Here is an 8,616-nt window from a genome sequence, read left to right on the forward strand (position 1 = left end):
CCACCAGCCTGAGTGACCCTGGAAACTCTAAAAACAAACAACATGACTGACTTATAAATGTGTAATCTGGCAACAGACCACCAAACTGACTGACCCTGGTTTGACTTTGACCACCAACCTGACTCATCCTGGCAACTCCAAAGACCACCAACCTGACTTGAATTATGACCAGAGAGCAATGGTGATGAGTGTGCAGTACCTCCTACTTCCCCCACTCTGGCTCTGATTTCCTTTCCGAGATTTTCTGGAAAGTAATATTATAAAGACACTCAACATGGATTTAGAAATATACGTTCATATCTAACGAATTTGCTGAACTTTTTCACGTGTATAATATGTATGATAATACCAGGCCAGTAGATATAGTTTATTTTGTTTTTCAAAAAGCATTTGATAAAGTTCCTCATAAGCGCCTCCTTCATAAAGTAAAAGCTCACGGCATATCTGGTGACTTCGCTGCGTGGATAGAAGGTTAGTTAACAGACCGCAAACAGTGAGTAGCGGCAAATCTTCAAACTGGATCAATATAAGTAGTGGCGTTCCTCAAAGATCAATCTTAGGATCGATCCTCTTCATAATTCATATCAATGATATAGACGAAGCAATCATAAGTAAATTGTCAAAATTCGCAGATGATACTAAAATTGCTAACAAGGCTGACTCACCAAAACAAAGTCAAATTTTGCAAAATGACATAGACACTGATTGAATGGTCTAAAACATGGTTTATCACTAATTTTGATAAATGCCACGTATTATCAGAAATAGCAATCAGCAGGAAAATTATAAAATGAGTAATGCCCCTATCAAATGTGTGGATGCTGAAAAATGGGAATTTTAGTGGCATCAGATCTTAAACCTAGCAAACATTGCACCGGATATTAAAATTGCCAATAAATTAATATGTTTCATAGGAAGATCTTTCACCTTTGAATCTGAGAAGATAATTCTCAACTCACTTGAACGTCCTCATCTTGAATGCAATGTACAGTTTTTTTTCACCCTACTACAGAAAGCATATCCAGAAATTAGAAAAAAATACAAAGTAGAATAACTAAAATCATCTTAAGCCTTCGCAATAAACCCTACAAGGAAAGCCTTAAAGAACGAGACCTATCCTCTCTATCCAAACGCAGGCTAAGAGTGGGTCTGATATTGCTTTACAAAACTGTTACGGGTTTCACAAATATGAGGCCCGAATTCTTCCTAAGACTCAACATGTCAAATATTACAAGAAACAATATCAAATAACAGGTAAGCGATTTCAAACAAATTGTTTCGTGATGGGATATCAAATGGGCCACGAGTGGTATCAATATTTATTGATCCAACCTGTAAATATTCTTACAATCAATCACCAAATACAAAAGAAACAAAGTTATACAGCCCAGTACAGCAAATCCCCAAATGCATATAAATCCTATCAAAAATATTAAAACAAATGGACAATTGTAATGCTAATCATTTAGCAAAGTTATTATAGTCTAATATACTAAAAATACACAGCACTGTAATCTAATTCATCCGCAGCACTTAACATTACACATCATAAATACATAAAAAGCCGCTAAAGACATAATTAATAACTATCAAATATGTCAGTATAAGCACATAATAAACAACACTTTAATCACTCACAACATTGACCTCCTGTATGTCCCATCAATGTCCAGTCCACACCATTAATGTCCTGGCCACACCAGCACTGGCCAGACCACACCATCAACGTCCAGAACACTGCAGTTAATTTAAAAAAATAACACGTGTTTCTCCATCAAGACCCTTGCCAATATTCAAAATCACTTCAACACCTATTTCTATCATTTAGACTGATATAGATTTTCTCAACCCACTCCTACATGCATATACACACCTTGCACATATGGCGGAGGAAAACCTGCCGGCGGAACACAAAGCCAGCCAACAACCTCCTTATCCTAGGACACGGTGTACACGTGTGACTAGCTGGCTTGGATTCGACGCCAGTAGCAGTCAATAACAAAACACAAGCGCCAAGCACAACAACCCACCATATGGCAAATACAACAAATATTACAGATTATAGGTCACATTTTGCGAACATTCGCGAAACACTCCCGCCACCACTAGCTTTTTTCTTCCACAGGAAGAATAACTACAATATTATGCACAGATCTATCAATAACTGTATCCCGTTGACCATTATATTTAACACCTGATTTGGTTGCCTTATACCTCAGCGTTACATTGCGCACTTTGTTGTCAGAACCTGGCACTGCAGTCATTACCTGGGCTAATTTCCATTTTCCTCTCACAGCATTACTGTATTTTACCAGTACTACATTGCCACGTTGTACATTTCTTTTTCCTACATGTCATTTGGCCTGAACAATCAATGTGGAGAAAAAATCCCCGGTCCATTTTTTCCAAAAACAATTGATCACTTCATCAACATACTTGAAACACTTCAAAAGGCTGGTGTCAGTATTACACATGTCTGGTGGAGCTTTATTAGATGACCTCCCTAACAACAAATCATTTGGATAAAGATGTTCCTTGATTAATATCACAACCAGGTTTTGCCCCAATGGGCCTTTCATTAATCAAATCACCCTTGTAAAATTCCAGCTCATCTCCTCTTTTCCACCAAATTTTGCAATTTCGTCAAAATCCAAATCCACTATACTGCCAGTCAATCCTTTGTTTGCCTTGACTAGCTGAGTACATCGATCAGAATACACTACTTTTGGAAAACCTCTCGCACTTACAAATCTGAATGTCTTCGAAAAAAAATATTTGTGTCATATCCTTCTGCAATATCCAGGTATACATCCCTGCGCACCATACATGTAAAAATTACATCATATACCTTTAGCTCAGTTCTCCTTTTAACAGGGGTTTTGACACAGAATGGTAAAAACAAATCCAATGATTTATTGTAAAATGGAGGAGCAGGTTTAAGTCTTTCTTCTGGCAATGATCCCATGCATTGTGTTTCACACACCTTTTGAATTCGTCTACATACGACACACTGAGACTTTACATTCTTTATCAATATCCTGGCCCCTGGAACCCAGTATTTACTTTGCAATTTAGACAATGTGGCTTCTATTCCTGAATGATCATGGTTATGCAAGTGCAGGATCAATAACTTTGTGAATGGATGTTCAGGCACTAGCAATACAAATTTCTCTTGATTCCAGTTAGTTTTAAGCCATTTGCTTATCCTTAATCCTGCAATTATTATCCCTTCCTTATTCATACTAGGGCATAGCCTTTGATACCTTGTTTGCCAATTTTCATCTATCTTTCTTTGCACTTTTTTTATCCAAAACATCTCTGCCTTCAACAATTCTTTTGCATTTGGTTCCCTGGATAACTCCAACAATGATCTCGATTGTGATACATTCAGAACTCTTGCATTTACATTATCTTATCTTTGATGACTCTTATCAAATGTATAATTTATACATCACTTATAATCACTGAACCTCTCAATATTTGGAACTAGATTCACTTCAGTTACAGCATATGAACTCTTTCCCTCTCTGACGTAGAGTACATCTGGTATTTCAACACCACAATGCTGACTGATGGGCTAATCCCCTTTGGGTAACCTTAAAAATTCAGGTCCTAGTTGCCAAGTAGAGTTCTTATGGAGAAGGCTGGGTCTGCAGCTATGAGTACACAAATCTGCAACATTTTTATCAGTGCTGACCCAGTACCACTCGCTAGGCTGACTTTTCTCTTGTATTTCTGCTGTTCTGTTTCACACATAAGCGTCAAATCTAAAAGACTCCTTTTGAATCTGGCCTCTCACTATCTCTAAATCAGTTATATGAACAACGGTATCAAATGAACACTCCATTTCTTCCTCTATGAATTGCCTTAATTTGCACGCCAACACTGCCCCACACAACTCTAATCATGGTACAGTAACCTGACTAAGAAAAGCCAATTTACTCTTTGATGCAACCAATGCACATTCAGTAGATCCATCCATCAAATGCCATCTCACATATGCCACTGCCCCAAATGCTTTCATGCTTCCATCAGAGAAAACTACTAAATCAGGATTACCCACAGCATCCTTAGGCTTTAAACACCTTTTAAAAGAAATATATTCCAATTCGAACATTTCCTTGAATAACAATTTCCATTTCCGATGGAATTCTTCATCAACGGCTTCATCCCAACCAGATTTTCTGCCATCGGCATTCATATCCACCACCAACTCCCTCATGAGTAGTTTCATTTTCAGTGTAAATGGCGTCACCATTCCCAATGGATCGTATATACTGGTTGCTTGTCTCAAAATTATCCTTCGTGACAGTACTATGGGCAATTCCTTTTCTAAGTCTTGAACAGTCAAATAAAGCCCTTGAAAACAGTTTTCCATTTTCTCAGAGAAGTTCAGCTGAACTTTAAACATGAACATATCCTTTTGAGGATCCCAACTCAAACCTAAAACCTTCGAGTCTAAAATTTTTGGGTGCATTAATGACACATTCCTGTCACCTGACACTGTCCATTCCTTTATTTCAAATCCTCCCATGTTAAGCACAAGCTCAACTTCCTCCATTATACGGTGGTTTCACCGTGATCAACAACACTTGTCAGTAAATCATCCACGTAAGAGTTACATTCTATCAGTTTTTTTGGCATTTGGGCACTGATTAGACATTTCTGAGGTTTTCCTGAGAGCTATCATGGCAATTGCTCCTCCTGGTCTATCCCCAAAGAGAACTGTAGTCAAAAAGCATAATGATCAGGTATACAATCTACATCCATCTCTCTCCAAAGGAATCTATGACAGTTTTGATCAAAAAGGGAAATATCTACAGATTTATACATCTTTTTGATGTCCCAAATTAAACCCACAAAATTTTGTCGAAACTTCAGTAATACTACTAAAATGTTATTAAAACAGTCTGGCCCTTTCGCCAAAAAATCATTCAGTAAACTCCCCATGTAGGATGCAGAGGAATTAAATACGATACGGAGTGGGGATGGATCTAGACTCAGGTTTATGGACTTCATGGAGAGGTAAGTATAATACAGGTCCTTCATAGTTTAGCATCTCCTCCTTTGTTAGTTTACGAGCGACACCTCTGTCTATCATATCCTGAATTTGTTCACAGTATTTTTGTTCGTGAGTACAACCCATTTTGTTTAGCCCCCTCTCTGTTGACTTCAACCTTGCATATGCCATTGAGTAATTATTCTGTAGATCGTTAGGATCCCTTATCCATGGATACTCAGCAATCCAGCTTTTACGTTCTCCGTCATATGTTAAGCTATTAACATTATTAAATTGACTTCCCTTTCTTCCTTTATTGTCAAATGACCCTTCAGTGAACATTTACCACAGCGACAACTCCCACATTTAGGTAAACATGACACTCCCAAGTCTTCCGTCACAAAAAACTGTTCAATGACGTTTTGCATTTCTACTCTAGGCTTAATTATAAAGTCATCTATCCTTGTCCCTTGCACGTGATGCACAAAAACATTTAAGCCCTTTCCACCATCACCAATAAGCCTTTGATCTCCCCTTATGAAGAATCCAAACCAGCCTTTCATCAGCTGAAGACTTCCTACCGTTTTTGCAACCATGGGGAAGAAGAGTACAATAATCCATACCAATCAGCATATCAATCTCTCCATTAGGTCTATCAGTTTCTTGTGGATCTACTCCTAGCTTGGATGCAATATCCATTATGTTTTACCTCACCAATTCCTGAAGTTATTTTCTCAAAACCCACTGCTTTAACAGTGCATTGTGTGCCTTCATTATCAATTAATGGAACTGTATATACCCAGGCATCTATCCTTTCTGTTTGATTTCCAACCTTCGTCAGTGACATGCTAATTTCCTTTCCCTTTTATCCCAACTTTCTCTGCTCATGTGATAGGACTCCAAACAGACGAAACTTGCCCCTGCTCTCTTCGAACTTTCCATCTTTGATGCGTCATCTAATTTGCTGAAGGTTTCACATTGACTTATATCATGTGATGGATTATTGTGATACCAACACCCTCTTACATTAAATTTATGATCAGGACCCATTCCATAAGGCTTGCCTCTAGCTTGATTATTATTTGTGATGCTCCTCATTGTGTGTGCTATGTTATTGAAACAGTCTAACAATTGTTTCTGGCAATTTTCCTGGCTTTGAGCTAACTTACTTATAGCCACTGACAAACTTGACATCTCATCTACATTTTCCTGAGTAGAGGCTGCATTAACTGAGACCTTCATGTCAGCCTTTGATCCTCTTATATCATCCTCCATGTACTCTATTACCTTTCATTCTTCTACCAAAAATCTAACCAACTTCAAATTTTTCATTATCATCCAAATTCCTTGCCTTACGAGTCCACTCCTTCTTCAAATCTATTGGAAGCAATCTTTCCACCTTAAGCAAACTATGGGAACTATCTATTTCATTTAACTTGCCAATCTTGCCCAAATCTACCCAAGCTTGCTCCACTACACTGATCATATGCAAGAGTTTGGATTTATTGCCCATCACCCAAAACAGCATCCACTATCTTGGCTGATGAGCCAAACCTGTCATCTAATCTTTTCCACATTTCATCAAATTCATCTAGTCTTCCCACTACCCCGCTTGCCTTTCCTTACAATGACTGCCTAAGAATAAAAGGATCTTTACCATGACGAGATACCACCAGTCTTGTATAGTCCTTCACAAATGTGGGAAAATCACGCACATCACCACTAAATATGGGAAGTTCCACTTTCTTAATTTGAATATTGCATTTGTCATCATTTGAAACTTTTTGTTGTCTTTTCTGTTTATCCTTAAGTTTAACAATTTTACTCTGACACTCATATTTCAGCTTTTGTGAATCCCACAAATACTCTAAATGTTGGCTCTGTTCGTGCTCACTACATTACAGCAGTAACTGAACATTGACATCTAATTTCTCAAACAACTCTGATATTTCTTTGTATACTGCATCCAATACTTCCAAGGGGCTATCCTGTGGCAGAAGGTCATTGAGCATTCTTACTTTGGATGTAAATCTTCCCTTGACAACGCCGCGCTGCTTCTTGTCTTGATGATTGCATCCTTGTCTTACCCCACTACTTGAGCTGGGGGTGCCCACCTCCGCCATCCTCTTGCCCTCCGCCATCTAGGAGTGTTGTTGGATTGTTTCGTGATGGGATATCAAATGGGCCACGAGTGGTATCAATATTTATTGATCCAACCTGTAAATATTCTTACAATCAATCACCAAAATACAAAAGAAACAAAGCTATACAGACCAGTACAGCAAATCCCCAAATGCATATAAATCCTATCAAAAATATTAAAACAAATAAATGGGCAATTGTAATGCTAATCCTTTGGCAAAGTTATTATAGTCTAATATACTAAAAATACACAGCACTTTAAATCTAATTCATCCGCAGCACTTCACATTACACATCATAAATACATAAAAAGCCGCTAAAGACATAATTAATAACTATCAAATATGTCAGTATAAGCACATAATAAACAACACTTTAATCACTTACAACATTGACCTCCTGTATGTCCCATCAATGTCCAGTCCACACCATTAATGTCCTGGCCACACCAGCACTGGCCAGACCACACCATCAACGTCCAGAACACTGCAGCTAATTACAAAAAATAACACGTGTTTCTCCATCAACACCCCTGCCAATATTCAAAATCACTTCAACACCTATTTCTATCATTTAAATTGATGTAGATTTTCTCAACCCACTCCTACATGCATATACACACCTTGCATATATGGTGGAGGAAAACCTGCCGGCGGAACACCACAAAGCCGGCCAGCAACCTCCTGATCCTAGGACACGGTGTACACGTGTGACTAGCTGGCTTGGATTCGACGCCAGGTGCGGCCAATAACAAAACACAAAACAAAACAAAACAAAAGCGCCAAGCGCAACACCCCACCATATGGCAAATACAACAAACATATTACACATTACAGATTATAGGTTAGATTTTGCGAATATTCGCGAAACACAAATGAAGAAAAAACATTTTTCTTCAATTGTGTCATAGATATCTGGAATTGTGTTCCATCAAGCGTCGTTAACTCAGGTACTGTTCACTCATTTAAAACCTGCCTTGACAAGTATGTAGACACTAATTCCTGGTTATCATTGTTCCTATCTGAATAACGAACACGTTCACTTCGTACTATCTGTCACCTGATGGGTGTATATTTCACTAAAGAAAAGAAGCAATTACTATGTAGCAAAGATGATGAATCAGAATAAAGAGACCTTAGCTTGTTCCTCGGCGACTTACTGCTGACCCCGTCACAGGAATGGAAAAGGGAATCGAGTTCTTGTAGAGCAACTCACCCATTACTATAGTCTGGTTAAAATGTACCCCAGTAAATCTAATTTCAAGGTAGAGGTATTTGTGTCAGATGACACAAATAACAAGATTACATTTAAATTGTATGCGGTAGAAATAGTCATCATCTTTTTCTTACTCTCTTCTTAAATTCTGTTTTTTTTTTTTTTCTATACAACTTGGAACCATTTCCTTCTTCCGGCCAGCCTTGCATGGAGGGGATAAGGGATGGGGGTTGGGAGGACCCTTCTTCTGTACTGTCCTT

At 38.2% G+C, this 8,616-nt stretch overlaps 1 long non-coding RNA gene across 1 annotated transcript; it reads right to left on the reverse strand.

The window, feature by feature from the left end:
• Nucleotides 1-1,305: 1,305 nt before the first annotated feature.
• LOC135100635 (uncharacterized) lies at nucleotides 1,306-7,912 on the reverse strand. The gene is made up of 3 exons (XR_010268851.1): nucleotides 7,764-7,912; nucleotides 7,529-7,633; nucleotides 1,306-7,216 (listed from the first exon to the last, which is right to left on the reverse strand). It is a non-coding gene; the product is annotated as an uncharacterized LOC135100635 (long non-coding RNA).
• Nucleotides 7,913-8,616: the final 704 nt, after the last annotated feature.

The sequence above is a fragment of the Scylla paramamosain genome, chromosome 5 (genome assembly GCF_035594125.1).
Source record: "Scylla paramamosain isolate STU-SP2022 chromosome 5, ASM3559412v1, whole genome shotgun sequence".
NCBI lineage: Eukaryota > Metazoa > Arthropoda > Malacostraca > Decapoda > Portunidae > Scylla > Scylla paramamosain.